The sequence below is a fragment of the Delphinus delphis genome, chromosome 16, assembly GCF_949987515.2.
Source record: "Delphinus delphis chromosome 16, mDelDel1.2, whole genome shotgun sequence".
Taxonomy (NCBI): Eukaryota; Metazoa; Chordata; class Mammalia; order Artiodactyla; family Delphinidae; genus Delphinus; species Delphinus delphis.
The window spans coordinates 3,232,831-3,253,235 of record NC_082698.1 but is presented as its reverse complement, the minus strand read 5'-3'; the positions used below and the strand labels follow the sequence as shown (position 1 = coordinate 3,253,235).

Below are 20,405 nucleotides of genomic sequence, written 5' to 3'. Positions count from 1 at the left end.
CCTGCTGAGCTCTGCGTGGTCTCTGCCCTCCGGAAGCGGCCGCAGGGAGAGTAGCAGGCGGGAACCAGCAACTAGGTTACTGGGTACACCAGACGCCGAGCCTCCAGACCCGCCCTCGCCTCCACACCTGCCCTGCTACAGGGCAGAGGGCGCTCGCCAAGTGCTACGGTGCTGACAGTTGGTAAACAGAGGGGGCGGGAAGGGCGCGGCCCAGCTCGTGCGGGTAGGAAGGGCTTGCAAAGGAACGCAGGGCCCTGGCGCCGAGGCCGGAGAGGGCCGGGCCGGGTCGGGCCAGGGTCCTGCAAAAGACGCGCCAGGCAGCGCCACACGCCCAGCGAACCTGCGCAGACCGGGGTGGACCCCGGCGCCGCCGCACTGGGCATGCTCCGACCTGGGCGAGCGTGCGCCGGCGGGGAGGCGGTGCCCATCCTCGGCCCCGCCCCACTAGCCTAGGCCCCGCCCCCGCGCGTCTGGCCCCGCGGCCCTCACATCCAGGTCCCTTCCCACTCTGGGCCCCGCCCCCGAACCTCGGCTCGGCCCCGCCTCTGCGCCTCCCGGCCGCGCTTCCGCCACGTCCCGGTGCGTGTGGACCCCGGGAGCCGTACGTCAGGCCCCGCCCACAAACCTCGGCCCCGCCCCCGCGCCACGGACTTGCCCGGGCTTCACGCGCTTACTCAGCTCTGCGCGTCCCTGCGCTTGCAGCTCCACTCGGTCGGCGTTTTGGGCAGCGCGGTGAGTGTCTGGGTTGCCTTTCTCCCGCCAAAGTTCGGGGCTCTCCCTGGGGAGAGCAGGCGTCTGGAGCCCTTGGGGCAGTCCAGCCCCCAGTGGTCTTCTGAGCGCTCCCCACCCCACCTTGCCATCGTGGTGGGGCCCGCTGTGACCATCCCCCCAGCTGACCCTTGTGGGTCTCAAGTGTGACCAGGTATGCCCAGGTGTAGCCAGCCTTCTCCCAGCCTGTGGGTTCCTTGGCCAAGTTGGATGACAGTGGCCTGGCCTGGCCTGGGAGTTGTGGCCGCTTCCGCCGAACCTCTAGTTGGTCAACACCTTCGACGCCCTCCTGCCCTGCACTGCTGACCAGCGCCAAGGGGGCCGCTCCTCTGCCTTCTGTTTCCAGGAAGCTTCCAGAAGCCCGTAGTCCGGGCCTGCCTAGCAGCAGGCCCTTAGCAGACCCCTTGTGCAGAACCCCCCATGGCCTCATGCTTGAGACAGGGTGAGACGAGGGCCGCGTTCTGGCGTCCTCATCATGTTGGTATACATTACGCCCTAATCGCCTTCGTAAACAGCAACACGTAAACAAGGGGAGTGTGAGAGCCGCTTACCCTGGGCGCCGTAATTCCCAAGTCGGTGATAACGCTGTAGAGCAGTTCTAAACGGTATTCTTCACTTCCTGGGCTCATCGTTTCCTGAATCTCAGAATGGTGTTTGTTCTCTGTGCCTCAGCTCAGTAGCTGACCTTGTTCTGGAAGCACATTTTGTATCTGTGAGCACAGCTTTTGCTTGGTTGAGTGGATGGTCATCAAGCAGGGGGGGACTGATTTGTCCGGATAGGGGTCACCGCAGCTGTTAGCAGCAGAACACGAAGCTGTAGAACACGAAAAGCTAAGGATTAGACTGGCCAGTTAACCGTGAGCCCTTAAAGTAGCTAAGCCAGGCCCTCCTCTACATCTCCCCAGCCCGAGACCTGATGGGGTGCGGGCTGGTGTTGCTTTCATGAGTCCCCGGTGGAGAAAACACTCAGGTGAAAAGGACACAAGGAAGCTTAGCCCGCCATGGGGGTAAACAACTTTAAGAAAATGATGTCAGGGCTGCCCTTTCCATTCCATCCCCCACCCCCAGCAGGTGGTTAATGTCGAGTTAACTCGGACCTTGTCCCATGAGACAGTTCACGCCAGGTGCGCCCTTGCTCAGGTCCAGAGCCTGCAAGTTGCAAAGGAGAGCTGGCCTTGCGCTGGCAGGCGTTTCATTTCTGCTTGGGTTCTTGTTTTGAGTTAGCATTTGAGTGGGAGAGTGGTGTCTGTTACAGTCTGGGGCTGGGTGAACCAGGCCTCAAGGGCAGAACTACATTAAGGTACTTTTCTAGGTGAATATTCTTTTCATTAAAATAAATCTGTATTATACAAAGTAGATTTAACTAATGTCATTAGATGCTGCTTTAAAAAGGCCTCACTGTTGGAGAGCAAGGTTTAAAGAAATAAAGCCCCAGGTGTGGACACGGTGGTTAACATCTTGCTCGTGTTCAGCTGCGGCGGTTCTTAAACCTCTTTTCCTCTGTTTTGGTCTTGCTTGGGTTATCAGTCGAGCCTCACCTGGGCCTTATCTTCCACTCAGACCTGCTCTTCCACGGTTTCCCTTACAGATGTCTCACTCAGGGACCATCCATCCTTCCTTCAGGGAAGGAGGCGGAAGGAGGGCCTGAGGAGGAACGCGACTTCCCTGGCGTTCCTGTGGACTTTCTCCTCCAGGCCTCTTCTCTTGCTTTCTCAGGAACCCCAAACAGTTTACTCTTCTTATTATTTTTAATAAAATAAACTTGCTAGATTGCCTTTATTCTTATTTTGCAGAGGACAGACATTTAGAAGCCAGTGATTCAAACCAAGACTCTTGTATTTCAACTCCCCGTTTTTGGGCATCAATGCCCTTTTCAGTTTTGTAGTGTATTCTCCTTGGTAGGAAAAGAAGGAAGCAGAACAGTGCTTTCTGAATTCTCTTTTCCCATAGTCATCTGTTAACATTGTTGCCAGGTTTGTTTTCACACTTGGCTCTGACCCCACCTCTCTCCATGGCCCGAGGGTGAAGTTCCTCTTCTAGACCCACTTTCCTTGAGGTTTTTGACATCCTGTGTCGTCTCTGAGGCTCCTGGTCCCTGAAGGGCCCTGAGCTCCTTTGGCTCCTGTCACAGTCCTCCCAGACCCTCTGTTTCCTGGGTAGTTTCTGGTAGTTTCTGAAAGAGGTTGGGGTCTTATCACAGAATATTATTTAAAGGAAACCTGAAGATTTAAACATCAAAGACGTATAAACTATAATATAATACCATTGGGTGAGAGTGGCCTTTTCATAAATGAACCAATCCATTGCCCATTCTTGGTTTGAAAGTGTGTGTGGTTTATCTGGGAGGGGGAGGGAGGTTTGACTGTGCAGGATGGCTTGTCTCCCCTTGGCTGACCTCAGTTTTCCCATCCCGTTAGCTCTGAAGGCCTTTCTTGGGCATAGGTAGATGAAAGTTGGACATCCACTGTTAGAGGCAAAATACTGCGAGATGTGTGTTCTGTGGCATTTGGGTAACTGCTGCATTATCTGCTGGTCAGTGGGAAGAAATAGTCTAGTTTTCTTTTAAATTTTCTTTAAAAAATTAACAGTAATAAAGAGCTTATCAAGGAGGGCCGCAGGGCTTGGGGAAACCATGTAAAGAATATATGGTGGCTTCCCTGGTGTCGCAGTGGTTAAGAATCTGCCTGCCAATGCAAGGGACACGTGTTTGAGTCCTGGCCCGGGAAGATCCCACATGCCGCGGAGCAACTAAGCCCGTGCGCCACAACTACTGAGCCTGCGCTCTAGAGCCCGCGAGCCACAACTACTGAGCTCACATGCCACAGCTACTGAAGCCTGCGCACCTGGAGCCTGTGCTCCGCAACAAGAGAAGCCGTGACAGTGAGAAAACCCGTGCACCGCAACAAAGACCCGACACAGCCAAAAATAAATAAATAAATTTATTAAAAAAAAAAAAAAGAGTATATGGGGTACAGTGAATGACCTACTCCTTTATATCACTGTTAAAATGAATTGCCTAAGAAGAGGAATAAATCATTTTTGTGACCTTTTGTAAACTTTGAAGGAATCAACGTGGTTTTGGCAGACGTGGCTTACGTGTAAATTGGTCACAGACAGTGTCTTGCCAAAGTGCTCGAAATCCCTGGCAGTTAAGCCCGTCTGTGGCTGCCATCCTCCTGATGTCTGCTCCAGCTAAACAACTAAATAAATAGGCTGCCCCGGGGGCCACTGACACGGCAGTGACCTCCTTGGCCACGTGCTAAATGCTGACACTTGTTTCTGATACCACAGGTGGTTTTCAGTTAGACTGGGGGCTTAGCAGAGGAGTGGGGGTCTCCAGGCCTCGTGTCCCCTGGTCCCCTCCCCCTCCCCCAACCTGGAGTCAACTCATTTGGCCTGTGATGCAGCTGTGATAAAAACCAGTTAAAAATTCGACAGAAACATTTTCTTGGGGTTGTTCAACTTGTTGTCACGTGTGTATGTGTGTAACTGAAAGGAATTGTGTGAGCTATAAACGCCTAGTGCGTTCACCCTCTTCCTTGGAAAGTTTTCTCGTTAGAATAATTTCCTACCTGGAACACTTGTGAAGTCAGCAGAGTATCTAACCCGAGGTCTGTTGCCCATTCCCAGAAGCCTGCGGGTGAGACTGAACGTGCGGTCCACCAATGGCGGGACTCGTAAAAGCCGGCACTTGTCAAATCTATTTGTTTTTATTATAGACATCGATCTGCCAGTTGCCGTAATGCATTTGTGGACACTTTCCTGCACGCGCAGCGCTGGTGGCAGTTTTTACTGACAAATTGAGTCATGTGGATGATAGTTCAGAACACTCTCACTTTATTGACAGATTGGGCAATTCCAGCCCTGGATGTTCAGAGGTTTCTGGATGGATGGAGAGAGTGAATTGAATCTCAGGGCAAAATATGGGATGGGACATTTTAATGTTGAACTTTAATAAATAACTGGTAGGTATTTCTCATTTGTTTTTACCTGCCAAAAAAGGACTAAAAGTAGGGGCCGAGGGTGTCCCCTTCAGATCTGGCCCACTTGTCGGTGTTATAAGAGCCACCACTGAAACGCGAGCCCCATTGCTCTCCTTGAAGTGGGATACTCGTGAGCTATAGCAGAACCGTTTCTCAGAAGGTGGTCTGAACCCTGCTGGTGTCAGAATTACTGAGTGTGCTGGTTAAAAGGAAGATTATAGCGCCACTTGCCAGACCTACTGGGTCAGAACCCGGGGACTTGTGTCTTTGCAAGCGCTCCAGGGGACCCTAATGTTTGAGCATCTCCAGGGCAGGCTTAGGGTTGCCTGAGGAGAGCTCTCCAATCCACACAAGCTCCGAGTTCCCGTCCCACGTGGGTCCGTCCTCAGCCGGTGTTCTTGTTCTAAGGCGCCTGTGCTTATGGATCTGTGTATGGTTTTGTAACTCCTCAGAGACACGTGAATCTCTTCGAGTTGCAAACTTGACATGTTATCCCCGCGTTATAGTTTTCGGTCTTGTGGTTATGACAGAACGTGCAGATGTTACCAAAACTTTGGCGTTAGTTTTACAAACAAACGTTAAGCATGGACAGCCATATTATATTTCACGCCCATCTTTCCCTTTGAATGGCTGGTCTTGCTTTTTCTCTGTCTGGGTAGAAGCATTTTCACGGTGTCAGGTAAGGGTTAACTCTCATATATGCAACCAAATACATTTTGGGGAAGCTGGACTGAGTTTTTATTTATGAGGTGCCCGTTGTGGGAGGGATTCTGGGGATGCCGTTTACTAGCTGGGTGGTTTGGGCAGCTGTAGACCCCTAGCTGCCTCCTCAGCTGTGGGATGGCAGTGATCACACTTACTCTACCTGGATAAGCGTAAGCACAGAAGGTAACGACTATATTGTGAAGTATGAAGCACTGCCTAGATAGAAATTTTAATTTGGAACCATAGTCTCATAGAAGGATGAGACTAACTGGAAAAAGGGTGAGGAACTGACCAGGATCCTTGTTTTCCCTCCAGTACAGTCAGTATCCTTGTTTCTCTTCAGTCCAGTTAGCATCCTTGTTTTCCCCTCATCCAGCCAGCATCCTTGTCCCTGTACCCCACCCCATCCAATCAGCATCCTAGCTTTACAGATTTAACACTATCCACGCCCTCATTTGGGGTGGTATACGCAGGGTTAAGCTTCCAGCCTCTGGGAACAAGACGGACTAACGAGCCTTCGTTTCTCCAAAAATCAGGAAAACTGGCATTGCTGTTCACAGGGCTATTGTGAGCTACTGGGAGAGAATCCCATTTGGGGAATCGACCCGGGCCCCCCCATGGTGAGCCCTGAATAATAATAATAATAGTTGACATTTGTTAACTCAGTCACAAAACTGTTTCTGGTGGAGGCAAGACTAGGGACGGGGTCTCAGTTGGGCTCCACCTCCCGTGACTGTGATTCCATGTGGCGCAGACCTTCGTTTCGCCTGGAGCATCATGAAGCCTAGGGCTGATTTGCCAGGTCTCTGAAATGCCTTTTGTCTCTAAGGAGGTGCTTTGCCCAGCTGCCTGTTTCTAGTTTTTTACAGTGGATGATTTGGGAGCCACTGAAGTGGCTGGTCTCAAGGAGCTTCCCGCTCGGGTGGCAGAGTTCTGTGTCCAGGTGTGCCATGCTGATGGCCAGCTTGTGCTGGGTGGGCCTAGAGCGGGCACGTAGGCTTAGCACGTATGTGTTCCCAGTCCCGAGTCACTTGTCTCTGGGAGGCCTGACCTTAATCGTCGGTTAAATTGAAAACTTCCTGGAGGACCCGACACTATGGCAGTGGCCAGGAACCAGCAGCGACACCAGCATATGACAGTGTTTTCCTGTGTGGGAGGGAGTCGCAGTAGTGAGGGGTAATGTGGTCCAGTAGGTGAGCTTTGTCAGAATTAGAAGATCTGAAATAATTTTTGTGTGTATGTGGAAATGGGCCTTATTTCGGGGTCTCTTTACCTTCATATCACTCAGGTTCAGCCTGGTAGAGTTACATTCCAGGAGGTTCTGGTCAATGCAGTGATGATACTGCTGATACTAACATTTATTGAAGGCCTTGCTGGAGGCTTTACCCAGTCTGTCCTAGGGAATTCTCGAGGTCGCCTGCTGAGGGGGACACTCAGGGTCTTTGTTTGCATGTGAGGAGGCTGCCTGGGAGTGAGCGACCTGCACAAACCACTGGGGTAGGAGTTTTCAGCCCGGGTTTATTTGTCACTAGCGCCGGCTTTCCCCACGCACCATGCGTGCCACCTTTGGTGGGGAAGCAGGGACACTGTCAGAAGTCCTTTGGGGACGAGAAGTGGCGTAAAGAAATGCATTACCTGTATGTTCGGTTATGCTTTCTGGACACCAGTGTGGGCGAGCATGGTCCTCTGCATTGCGGGAAAAGCAGCGCACCCAAGCCTGTCCCTGGCTGAAGGGGCCCCGCCCCCTCCTGGTGTGCAGCCTGCCCCAGGGGAGGGCCGAGTGCAAGGGGCACGGTGCCGGCGAGGCTGTCCCGTGTGTGGTGGCCCTTCGTGCAGGCGGCCAGGGACGCCCCGTGCCTCGCCGGGGGCGGCAGGTTGGTGGTGCGGATACCGGAGGAGGGGCGTCCGCGTGCTGGGCTCTGTTTTAGGACCCGAGGCACAGCCCTCGCCGGGTCCCTGCCACCTGCTCCTGTCGCGGTGGGAGGGCTGGGCGGAGCACCTGTGCGGAGGTGGTAAGGCTTCCCCAGGGGACCTGAGCAGCGGGAGTGTGGACGCCAGGATGCGGCTGGGGACCTGTCAGCGGCTCCGGTGGGGCATTGGGATGTGTGAGGGTCCAGACAGGAAGCCTGCAAACCTCGAGTGCTGCGCTGGGGCGCTCGGTGGGTGCAGGACGGCGGGCCGGCAGCGCTTCCGGTGCACGCTGCCTGGGCTGACCTGCACGGGGCTGGGCGAGGGGGAGGAAGGAGGAGGGGGAGGAGGGGGAGGAGGGGGAGGTGGCAGCAGGCAGCCTGGCGTGAGCAGTCACACCGGGGGAGGTGCTGTCACGTGGGGCTGCGGGCCGTCCGGGGGCTTTCCGGTGGGGAGCATGGGGGTAAGGGTGGGAGCAGGCAGTTCTGGGAGAGGCCTGAGTTAGGGACTCCTCTGTGAATGAGAAAGGAGCCAGTGTCTGGTCTACGGGCTTTTTTTTTTTTTTTTTTTTGCGTTACGCGGGCCTCTGACTGTTGCGGCCTCTCCCATTGCGGAGCACAGGCTCCGGACGCGCAGGCTCAGCGGCCATGGCTCACGGGCCCAGCCGCTCCACGGCATGTGGGATCCTCCCGGACCGGGGCACGAACCCGTGTCCCCTGCATCGGCAGGCGGACTCTCAACCACTGCGCCACCAGGGAAGCCCTGGTCTGTGGGCTTTTAATTCCCGTAAAAGCAGTCCTCCGGGAGGGCTTGTGGGGAGACCCTGGCTTGAGCGGGAGTCACCCCTCTCTGCCGGGCCTGGCATTTGGGTTCCGAAGCGGGGAGACTGGCTTGTTGTGCCGCTTCATTCAGGCAGGAGTGGCAGCGGGAGGCGCGAGGCTCAGGAACAGGCCTCCGCACCCCCAGCCCGCGCCCCGCGGGGTTACCTGCGCCTTCCTGCAGGTAGTCTCAGGATCTTTACGGGAAAACTGTCAAGTTTTGGGTGTACAGGCACATCACAACGCCCGTTACCGATAAAGCGTGTGCTGCTTCTCAGATGCACACCTCGAAACGCTGGGCTGGCCGAGCAATGGCGCACCCGCCTTGAGGGACAAGAGGCGGCGGCTGGGGAGGGAGGCCCTGGTGGTCCCTGGTGGTCCCCGATGGTCCCCAGTGGTCCCGGTGGGCGAGGGCGAGGGGGGCGGGGGACAGTGCCCACTGCCCGACTCGCCCCGAAGTGTCCATGTGCCGTGCTTGTTGCCTGGCTTCACCACGACAGCAGGGACGGTGCTGGGGCGCAGGGAACTGGAGGAGAACCTGTGGTCCCGAGCGGGCGTCCCAGGAGTGGGCGGCGACCCTTCCCTGTGAGGCTTTTCACACTCCAGTGGAAGTTCCTAGAATAAAGGGCGAAGCACAGAAATGATGTATTTCCAAAAGTTGGTGAATTTAGCCAGCTATCCCACGAAAAGCCCATGTGTGCTCTTCTCTATTGTGCAGAAGAATCTGTTTCAGTCACCACTGTGTTATCATCAGATTCAGCTGTCGAGTCAGATGCATGGCCAGTCGAGGCGGCTGCTTGCTGACTGCCGGGCCCGTACCGACGTGGGACCATCAGTCTGCAGGCCGCCCTGGGCGCAGGTGCTGGTGGGAAGGAGGCCAGCCCGTGGGGCGGGTCACCAGAGGGAGGCCGCGCCAGGCAAGTGGCTTTTGAAATTTGTTGCAGGAGCCGTTACTTAGAACCAAAATGCCGGTTCTAACATTAAGTAAATATTCCTAAAATTCAACACCCTCTTGGCCACGATCGACCACCGTTGTGGTCGCCTTCTCCCTCCAGGAGGACAGGCTCCCAGAGAGCAGTGCGTTCTGTCTGTCCTGGGTGACCAGCAGTTTACTGGGACGCAGGACTTTCAGGGCTGACGCTGGGGGGGTGGGTCCCCCCAGACACGCTCAGTCCTGGGTCGGGGATGACATCCTCGCTGTCGCCCCACCACTGGCTGGATGGACTTGGGCCCTGAGTCAGAATCACTAGTTTTCTTTTTCTTTTTTTCCCTAATAAAGTATGGGCTTTAAAGACTTTCTCTTAGATTTTTTTTTTAATTTGTTTATTTTTGCCGTGAGTGTAATGAGAACATTTCCCAGAGACTCTGTTATTTCCCTCTGGACTGAGTTCCCCGTTGCTGTCCTTGTAGCATTCTCTGGACTGTTTGTCAGGCCAGAAAAGCCTCCAGAGGTTATGGTTCTGATGTCCTCAGTGATGTTCTCTTCTGTATGTTGAGGTTTCTTGCTCGGAAACCCTCACTGGGCCTGAGGTGCTTTCGCTCTTTGCCGCTATCATGACGATCCAGGCAAGATGGATTCTGGGAAAGGTTAGTTAGATACCCTTTTGTATTGTCCAGAAATAAGTGTTTCCAGTGGTTTCAGACTTGGAAGCAGCTATTTCGTGTGCTTCAGTCATGCCCTGGCGTTCACGTGGCAACTCCCCACTACTTATTGGAAATCCGTGTCATGGCTGCGCGGGTGCCTGCTCTGTTGTGATGGTCGGGTGCTCACTACTGCCCTGCGCTTGGTCAGCAGGACTCAGGACGGCGGGCCACTGCCTCCAGGCCGCCCGGAGCTCACCTTGTCTGGAGGGTCACCTGTTGGAGACCGCGCGCGTACTATCTCTGCACGGGGCCAGGCCAGCTCTGTTCAGCTCTCGGGTTCGAGGCTGCCTCTTGGGGTGCAGAACAAAGTCCATGTGGGCTCTGGGTTTAGACGGTGAGAACTTTCCCATCTCATATCCCTCCACAGCTGATGGAGGAGCTGCCTGGCCCCAGCCTCAGCGACCTCGGTTGCTTTTGCCTCGTGCGCCCCACATAGTCTCCCTGCTCTGTCCCTGAGGAGTGCCTACCCCACCCGCAAGGGCACTGTGAGCTCAGCACTCAGGCAGACACAAACAGGAGCGTGCCTCTTCCTCCTCCTGTTGCAGGCAGGGGTCTAGAGGTGCTCCAAGGTGACCCCTCTTTCCTACGCAGGTCCCGAATGAAATGAGCCTGTGAGGCTCATGTTGACACCACTTTCAGCCCCACGGCTTCCACATTTGTTCCGGCACCTTCTCTAGATAGCTGTGCATCAGCTCTTCGCTCTCAGAGGCCCCAGAGCACCCCCTGCTCTCACCTAGGGATCCTTCTCTGATTCAGCCCAAACATAGACGCTCTCTGCTCCCAAGCTGTCTCTGAACCCTTCTCCTGTTGCAGCCCTCTTGGGAGCCTCTTCAGCCCCCATAATGTCTCCTCACACTTACACTCGGGTTTCTGCTTTACTTGTATTGTTTTTGTCTCTTCATGCTGGCTTTCTGAATTGGAAGCTCTCCATGGCCTGGTGTGGGGCTCACACCTGATGGAAGGCCCAGCAAAGGCTGCAGAACGCAGGTTGCTGTGGACTGAACGTGCCCCCTGAAATTCATATGTTGAAGCCTAACCCCCAATGTGACTGTATTTGGAGATGGGGCCTTTAGAAGGTAATTAAGCATAAATGAGGTTTTAAGGTGGGGCCCTAATCCACCTTAGGGTTGGTGGCCTTATAAGAAAAGGAGGGAGAGATCTTTAGTATGTGAAGGCACAGGAAGCAGGTGGCTGCCTGCAAGCCGGGAAGAAAGGCCTCCCCAGAAACGCAGTCAGCTGGAACCTTGGTCTTGGACTAGACAGCCTCCAGAGCTGTGAGAAGATTAATTTCTGTCCTTTAAGCCATTTGGTGTGTGATATTCTGTTATAGCTGACTAATAGAAGGTGAGGTGCAGACTACAGTTATTTCAGAAGCACAAAGCTCATGAGGGGTTTATGTATGAAGTTGGAATTTGGAGATAAAGATAACTTTGTAATCAGACAGTGCTCACAAACAGCACTGTGGGCTTCCCTGGTGGCGCAGTGGTTGAGAGTCCGCCTGCCGATGCAGGGGACATGGGTTCGTGCCCCGGTCCGGGAAGATCCCACATGCCGCGGAGCGGCTGGGCCCGTGAGCCATGGCCGCTGAGCCTGCGCGTCCGGAGCCTGTGCTCCGCAACAGGAGAGGCCGCAACAGTGAGAGGCCCGTGTACCGCAAAACAAAACAGAACAAACAAACACACCCAGCACTGTTCTCAGGCTTAGCTCTTAGCACCCCAAAAGGTGTATAGGAGTAAACGAAAACAGAATGAACAGAGACCTAAGGCTTATTACCAGGGTCCTCAGGGGTTGCAGAAAGGAGACTTGGCAGGTGGGCCAGGAGACACCCAGAGGGCCAGGGCACCATAGACAGGCCTGGTGTTGTCCTGGCACTGGGTGGACGTGCTGGAAAGCTGTTGAGGCCCCAGGCCCTGAGGGAAATGGGGAGGAGGGGAGGAGATGTGGGCCTGAGTAAACACTGGCGGGCGGGCCTCTTAAGCATGAGGAGGGGTTACGGAGCCAGCCTGTAGCCTCCACTTGTCACCTGGGAGTTTCTGTTGGTTGGTTGATTTTTTTTTTTTTTTTCCCCTCTTGATACTGGTCAGTTCATTCTCTACTCCTTTCTGGATCAAGGAGCAGCATGGGGTCATTTGTTGGACACTAGTAGGAACTCTAAGTACTGTGCAGTTTGCTACTTTTCATGCTAAGATGTCTCTGAGGATTTTTGGACGTCTCTCTTGAGTTGGGAACTTAGCAAGACACTTCTCACTGGAAGCTTGCTGGCCCACACGTGCACCAATTGGCCTACATTACATCTGTGGCCACTGATGGGGAGATGTGATAAAGACAGGAGGTTCACATTTACTTCTGCCCAAGTCACCAGTTCTCCATGTGTCGCGGTTCGTATTGTACCTCTGCAGAATGTCCGATACGTGGGTATTTCTGGGATTGTTGCAAAGAAAACTCAAGTTGTAAACTTTCACCTAATGGATCTTGCCATTTCTGAGCTCTGACCCTCTGTGCCCTTACCGTGTGGCCACCACCATGCCCTAGAATCCTCTTTGGGGGATCCAGCAGTGGCAGGGAGGGGTGTTGCGGTCCAGGCAGGAGAGGCTGGAGTCCTGGGTGAGGTTGTGTTCTGTGCTTTGTATCGTGCTGTTAACATTTGAAATGTGGATTTGTATTCTCAGTTATGTTTTATTTATTTGTTTATCAGCATAGCTATGTTTGTTTAATTCCATACTGAGAGTCTAAGAATACGATTGACCTTGAGGCCCATCTTATAATGTAATTATTAGTGATTGATTCTGTTTATCCTTGAAATCAATAAGAGGGGCGTAATGGTGCGGTGTGCAGTTGGGCTCTATTTCTTATATTTTCGTAAACGTGATTCTGTGACAACAGAAGTATTGGTTTGTTACCAGAACAGATTTGATGAATCTCAAGCATAAGATTAGTTTTATACAGTTATTGTGGTGTGTTGTGTTCCTTACATGACCTATGTTAGCGTGGCAAGTGCCACTAAGGTCTCCCACCACCGGTGGTCAGGGTGGGGATGTGCAGTGATTGATCTTCCTGGGAGTGCTCTAATGTGAAGACAATTCAGGCTGTTTGAAGTATATTTTACAAGTGTGCCCTGGGCCTTTGGGATGTTATATTGAAAAACCCAATTGTACAGTTACCATGGGAACCCAATTAGAATAGATTGCTTGATTTTTTTTTGTGGGGGGGGGCGGGGGTGTCTTTCATCTTGACCAAAAATCCGGTGTGTTTTAAATGTTTTCATATTCCCACACTGACTTGCTACACCAAAGGATTGTTTCTTCCTCCCCTCCTCTTGTTTCCAGCTTTAAGCCGAAATAGGGATAAGTTCTCTAGGGTGCTTTATGAGGAAGTCTCCTAGAGGGACTTAATCAGATTTGTGTGGAAACTTTTGTGCAGGTCGTGGTCGAGGTGGTAGTGAGCATTTATTGTAAAAAGATGGGAAAGTGGGTGTTTTCCTGTGACAGCACACGGGGCCCTCATGTCCCTCTGGTCGTGCTCTGGATGCCAGATGGGGATACAGGTGTGCACCTCTTTTCTTCCCCAGCTTTGTAGGTGCGGGATTGGGTCCTGAAAGGCCCTGGGTTTCCGGGACGGAGATAGCAGGTGGGGTAGGGCAGGGCGAGGTCTCAGGACTCTTCCCTCCACGCCTGTGTTCCTTTCACTGTTTGGGCTCAGAGACTTTTTGCACTCTAAAAACTTATTAGAGATTCTAGAGTGATATATCAAAACAACACTGAAAGTTAACATTGAAAATTTTAAAAAATATTTATTCATTTAAGCAACAGTAAACATTTTAATACAAATAACACATTTTAAATGAGAAGTAACTATATTTTACATAAAAAAACAATTAGTGAGGTGAGTGGTCTTGGTCTACCTTTTTTTAAACGTTTTAAATGACTGGATGGGTAGAAGGCAGCTAGATTCTCGTAGCTGCTTTTGAGTTCAATCTATTGCAATAGGTTGTTTTTTGGCTTCACACCAATAAGTAACTGGAAACGGGAGAGACACTTAATAGCCTCTTCAACTAACTGTGGATAGTCTTCGACACCACAGCAGAACTTGACAGGTGGTAGTTTCTCGAAGGTTCATGCAGTGTGGGGTGTGAGCCCTGAGTGTGAACTTTCTATTCTCCACTACACGAAAATCCACTGTGTAGCTTGTACTTTGATTTTTGTAACAGCATTCATTGGTCCTTTGGAAAATTTTGGTTTGCTGAATGATACAGATCTTCCAAATGTTGACATGTTCCATAATACAGTATTAAAAATCTGTCATGTCGCCACCTTTCTCCTTAGAAAAGTCTTAGAACTGGAGGTTGTCAAGCCATGCTGGTGGATACAAGTTTCCCAAAGTTCTGACCATCAGCTTGAAAGCTCTCATTTTATCATTAACAGCAAATACTGTCAGTTGTGTTACAGTGACAGCCTCACTTTGCCTATTTGTTTATTTTTTAATGTGGTACGGATTTACTCTCGCTCAGACGAAGTCCAGCGAGAGGCAGCCCGCAGCCGTGCCACTCAGTGACTCAGGGATCCAGTCCGTGCTGGACACGGCCATCACTGTTTGAGCTTGTCCAGAGGCAGCTCATCTCCTCTGTACCAGGTCCCCGTCCCTAACAGCCAAGTCCGGTCAGTGGGTGGCTCTGGACAGGACGTCTGGAAACCGGAAGGTGCCTCCCCTCACCCTCGGGGCTGCCCTGCCGCTGGGCCAGCGCCGCCTTCTGCACCAGGCCCGGGAGGCCGGCACCCGGGGCCCAGGATTCTTCTGGGGGCCCCCGGACGTGTTTCAACTTCTCTTAAAATCAGAAGAAAACATGAACACAGCTGTCCCTTGGTTCCCGGGGTTGGGGGGAGTGGCTCCAGGTGCCCCGGCGGTGCCCAGACCCCCTGTTTATTTTTGAGAAAATATCTGAATAACCGTAGGCTATTAGTCATTCACACGTGTAAAGCTTTTGTCTCATGAAACGGTCGCCACTTCCTCTCAAATCTGTAATAATCATAAGAGTGCCCCCCCACCCCCAGACAACCATCGTTCTTGTTTTGCAGCAGAAGTGCCCTGTTGTACTTGCCGTTTGGGCACAGAAGGGCCGAGATTGAATAAAGGTCACAAGTTTGATTTTGATAGTTTCATCAGGACATTCTTAAATTTTTTTTTTTTTTTTTTTTAACGGTGAGTTTATGGTGGGGAAGGATAGGACGAAACCCTGTATAGTTTGGTGCTGCTGTCTCGGTTTTCGGCAGTTTTACTCACCATTGCTTTTGTATCATCGTCTTTCACCAGTTAAGTGTGATGTTTGCTGTATTTTTTTTTTTTGCAGTGCACGGGCCTCTCACTGTTGTGGCCTCTCCCGTTGCGGAGCACAGGCTCTGGACGCGCAGGCTCAGCAGCCATGGCTCACGGGCCCAGCCGCTCCGCGGCATGTGGGATCTTCCCGGACTGGGGCATGAACCCGTGTCCCCCGCATCGGCAGGCGGACTCTCAACCACTGCGCCACTAGGGAAGCCCTGCTGTATGTTTTTGTAGGTGCCTCTTATCAGATTGAGGAAGTTCTTCTCTCTCGTGTTATTGCTGTGGTGAGTTATACACACTGGTTTCCCTGTGTTAAACCAACTTTGCATTCCTGGGTAACCCCCACCTGGGCTTGATGTATTCTTATTTTCATGTATTGCTGGATTCAGTTTAATATTTCTGAGGATTTGTGTGTCTGGGCATATGGGATATTGATCTGTAGGTTTCTTTTCTCCACATGTCTTTCTGGTTTGGTGTTAGGGCGATCCTACTCATAAAACAAGGCCTTTTATTTTCTGGAATAGTTTATGTAATCTTAGTATTGTTTCCTCTTTAAATGTTTAACAGGGTTTACCAGTGAAGCCATTTTGGTGTGGAGTTTTCTATATGGGATGGATATTAACTACGAATTCAGTTTCTTTAGTAGATAGAGGGTTATTAAAGTCATTTATTTCTCCTTTAGTGATTTTTGATAATTTGTGTTTTCCAAGGAATTTGGCCGTTTCATCTAAGTTGTTGAATTTATTGGTCTAAATTATTTTAATTTTCTTTTATTGTCCTTTTAATGTTTGTGGGACTTTAAATCATGCCTTTGTATTTATTGCTGATATTGGTAATTGTCTTTTCTCTCTTTTTTTCCCCTAATTGGTCTGACTAGAGGTTTATCAGTTTATTTTTCAAAGATCCAGCTTTTGTTACCATTGATTTTTCTCTCTTTTTTTCCCCTTGTACTGACTTCTGCTCTTACCTTTATTTTCCCTTCTTTCTGCTTACTTTGGGTTTAGTTTGCTTTTTTTGTAGTTTAAGGTGGAAGCTGGAGTCCTTTTGTCTTTCTCATATTAATATCCAGTGCTAAAAATTCTCTCTAAGCACTGCTTTGGCTGCATCCCACAGATTGCTGTGTCAGGGTTTCATTTTCATTCAGTGTGATGTGTTTTCCAATTTCCCTTGTGATTTCATTAATGCATGGGTTATTTAGAAGTGTGTCATTCCATTGCCAAATATTTGGGGACTTTCCCGATACCACTCTGTTATTGATCTCCAGTTTACTTACCTTGTGGTCAGAGGACATACTTCTTATGACTTCAGTCCTCCTAAGTTTATTGAGTTGTTTTATGGCCCAGAATGCGATCTATCTTGGTGAATGATTGCGTGCACTTGGAAAGAGTGTATATTCTGTGGCTTTTGTGTGGAGTGCTCTTGTAAATGGTAATTGGGTCAGGTTTGTTGCTGATGTTCAAGTGCTGTATCTTCTTACTGCTTTTCTGCTTCCCTGTTCTATGAATTCCAAGAAAGGAGTGTTGAAATCCCCAGCGATACTGGAGATTTGTCTGTTTCCCCTTACATTCTCTCTTCTTGCCTCTTACAGTCTCTGTTCTTGCTTCATCTGTTTCAAACTCTTTTATTAGGTGCATGCATATTTAGAATTTTTATGTTCTCTTGGTGATTAACCCCTTTATTCTTTTTTAAAAAATTTATTTAATTTATTTTTGGCAGTATTGGGTCTTCGTTTTTGTGCCTGTACCTTCTCTAGGTGCTTCTCTTCGTTGCGGGGTGCGGGCTTCGTGGGCTTCTCATTGCAGTGGCTTCTCTTGTTGCGGAGCACAGGCTCCAGGTGCGTGGGCTTCAGTAGTTATGGCACATGGGCTCTAGAGCCCAGGCTCAGTAGTTGTGGTGCATGGGCTTAGTTGCTCCGCAGCGTGTGGGATCTTCCCGGACCAGGGCTTGAACCCGTGTCCCCTGCAATAGCTGGCGGATTCTTAATCACTGTGCCACCAGGGAAGCCCCAACCCCTTTATTCTTAATGGCCTTTAGTCTTAGTAATTTCCTTCTTTTGAAATTAGGTGTTTGATATTATGATAGCCACTCCAGCTTTCTTTTCATTACTGTTTCTATGGTAAATGTTCTCCCATTCTTTTACATTTTATCTGTTTTGTCTTTACATTGAACACGTTTCTTGTAGACAGCGTACTAATCGTATGTGACAATGTCTTTTTAACACTGAAGTTTTCAGACCATTTACATGTTATGTAATCACGAGTGTGGTTGGTTTCAAGTGCACCATCATCCTATTTGTTTTCTCTTTGTCCCAGTTGTTCTTTCACTCTTCTCCCCCCATTTTCCTGCCTTTATTCAGACTATTTGAATATATTTTTTAAATGATTTCAATTTACCATTTATCTACATTATTGGCTGTCCCTCTCCTCTCTCTCTCTTTTAAGTTGTTGCTCTGGGGTGTGTAACAGTCATATTTAGCTCATCATAGTCTGCATTCACATCGTATAACTCATTGTCACATACAGTGTAAGAACTTTATATCGGTGTACTTCAACTTCTCTCATTCCATTTTTTTGTTATATTCATTTAGCATGTTTTTTTCTACATACGTTATAAACTCCAAAATATACTTTCAGTATTTTTGTTTTAGGCAGTCGGTTATCTTTTAAAGAGATTAAAAATAGGAAAAAACCCCAGCCTTTATATTTATTTGCCTATTTACCATTTCTTATGCTCTTCATTCCTTTGTGTAAATCTGAATTTCCATCTGGTATCATTTTTTATGCCTAAGGAACTTGTACCAATGTTTCTCAGTTGCAGGTCGGCTAGTATATTAATCGTCTCTTTTTTTTTTTGGTAAAAGGCTTTATTTCACTTTCATTCTTGAAAGATATTGCTACTTACAGAATTCTAGCTTGTTGTTTTCCCCGCTTTCCATGCTTTAAACGTGTTGTTCCATTGTGTCCTGCCTTGCATGATTTCTGATGATCAGTTTTGCTGTCCTTAATTTTGTTCCTCTGTATGTAATCTTTCCCGCCCCACCCCCTTCTGACCACTTCTCAGGTTTTTTTCTTTATCACTTGTTTTCAGCAATTTGTTTATGATTTACCTTGGTTTGGTTTTCTTTATGTTTCTTCTGCTTTGATTTCATTGATTTCTTGCAACAGTGCATATAGGCTTTTCATCAGATGTGAAGAAATAGTTCATATTTCTTCAAATGATTTTCTGGCTTTTTCTGAAACTCCAATTGCATGTGTGTTAGACTGTTTAATATTGTCCCACATTTTACTGATGCTCTATTCATTTTCTTCAGTCTTTTTTTCTTTCTCCTTCTGGATAGTTTAAAAAATGTTGCATCTTCATTGTCACTCATTTTTTCCCCCTTCTGCTGTATCTAATTTGTTAATCACATCATGTGATTTTTCACTTTAGATACTGTATTTTACACGTATGTTACATTTGGTCTCTTTTATATCTTCTATTTCTTTCATTGTGTTTATGTTTTCTTCTATTTTTTTGAACATATGGGACATATTTATAATAGCTATTTTAACAGACAGGCTGGCTTCAGAGCACAGGATATTTAGTGCATGGATTTGGTGACAGCTATTTTGGCTGACAAAAGGCTTTTCTGTTTGTTTTCTCATTCTTACCTGTATTTAGGTCGTTGTGGTGGGCAGAGGACCATGTGTTAGGAAAGAAAGTTAAATATGGCAGGGAACCTGGGCTAAGGATAGCTTATGCAGGTCCAAATGAATTCTGAAGTAGAGTCTGCAGGCAGCCATGGTGAAAAGGGAAGTGGGATGTTACCAGATGCTCATCGTGTAATTAGTAAGTGAATATCATCTTTTAGGGGAGAGCCTTTTCCTGTGGAGGAATTTGTCCAGGAGTTTTAGATAAGGGGTGGTAAGCAATTTAATATTGGCTGTTTTTTAAACAAATGCAGGCGTGATTTTTGCATGACTGTTTTGTTGTGAATCCTCAGTAGAAGTTGGGTGTATCACGTTATTCAGGGAACTAAGAGTGATGGTCCCGGTGGGTGGTATTCCAGGCCCTCCTTGACTCAGGTGGAGGCTGTAAGGCAGAAGCATGAATACAGGGGGAGCTTCTGAGATGGAGTTTGTGTCACCCAGGAGTTCAGTGGAAGCAGGGGCAGCTGCAGGGTGGCCGTCAGAGCCGTCCCTCCTGGTCCTGCTCTGACTTCTGTTGGTGCAAGAGGTGCTGGGGGAGAGTGGACGCCAGGACTCTGGGTGTGAGCTGCTGGGCTGCTCCTCGTCTGATCTGGAGCGAAGTACTTCGGGTGTCTGTGCCCACCTTCCCCTGTTGAGCCCCTCCTGCCACTGGCCACCCATGGTTCTTGCTCCTCCCAATGGCCCTGCCATCTGGACTCTGGTGACACCTCATCTTCCCAGTATCCCCAAGGCCTAAAGGTGGGAGCAGCCAAGTCTCGAGTGGGCTAACCCTCTCGTGCTGGCTTCATGGTTCTCCTGTTCCCTGTGTGCCAGCCCGTTTCCTGTGCTTAAAGGGGCTGCAGTGTTTTCTGCTTAAGTGAGATCCAGGTCAAGGCTGGCAGTGACACACAGGTGAGTGACACGTAGGTGTTTGGTGACGTTGGTAGAAACAAGTAGAGTTTCTGTTAAGAAATTTAAAGCACTCTGTTTGTAGTTTTACTCCGAAGGAAGACGATTCCAGCTCCATATAGAGAGAACAGAATTGGGAAGTCGGAAAATCAAGGGCATCTTGAATTCAGCCGATTTTCCTCTCGTGGTTGTTGCAACTTTAAACGTGTGGCCTCACTGGAAGGTACTCTGCCGAGGGCTGACATTCTGGCTGTTCATGCGGCCTAAGAAGAGACCAGACAGAAGAAGAGTGTATTTCCCCCTGCGAGAATTCACAGCCGCTGCGGTTGCATCTCTGGCCAGCCTGGACCTTCATCACTGAAATTCAATAGTGTTGACGGCATTAACCCCCTGCATTGCCGTCTGCCCGGCCACTTAGAGAGCTCGGCGGCTCTGCATTTGAAAAATGAACCAACTCGGGCTGTCCTTTGTCCCAGGTTTCTGGGTGGCTCATGTGAACCGCTCAACACAATGGTTTAATCTGTGCTTTTCCCACAGCCATGTGCACACCTGGGAAAATAACAATACGTGCGTTTATCACTTTGCTGTACACCTGAAGCTAACGCAACATTGTTAATCAACTATACGCCAATATAAAAAAAAATACCTGTGTTCACATAAGTGTGCGAGAACATGGGGGTTGCTTA

The 20,405-nt window shown here is 49.8% G+C and overlaps 1 protein-coding gene across 6 annotated transcripts in view; it reads left to right on the top strand.

Moving 5' to 3' along the window:
* The first annotated feature begins 631 nt into the window (after positions 1–631).
* The window catches only part of MGMT (O-6-methylguanine-DNA methyltransferase), a 344,140-nt gene continuing 324,366 nt past the window's right edge, over positions 632–20,405 (top strand). For 5 of the 6 annotated variants that reach the window (XR_011246747.1, XR_011246748.1, XR_011246749.1 and 2 more), the window contains exon 1: positions 632–732. The gene's annotated coding sequence lies outside the window, so the exon portion shown is untranslated. Of the gene's footprint in view, positions 733–14,847; positions 15,427–20,405 lie in introns of those variants that run through there. The other variant, XM_060033835.1, reaches the window with a different exon arrangement.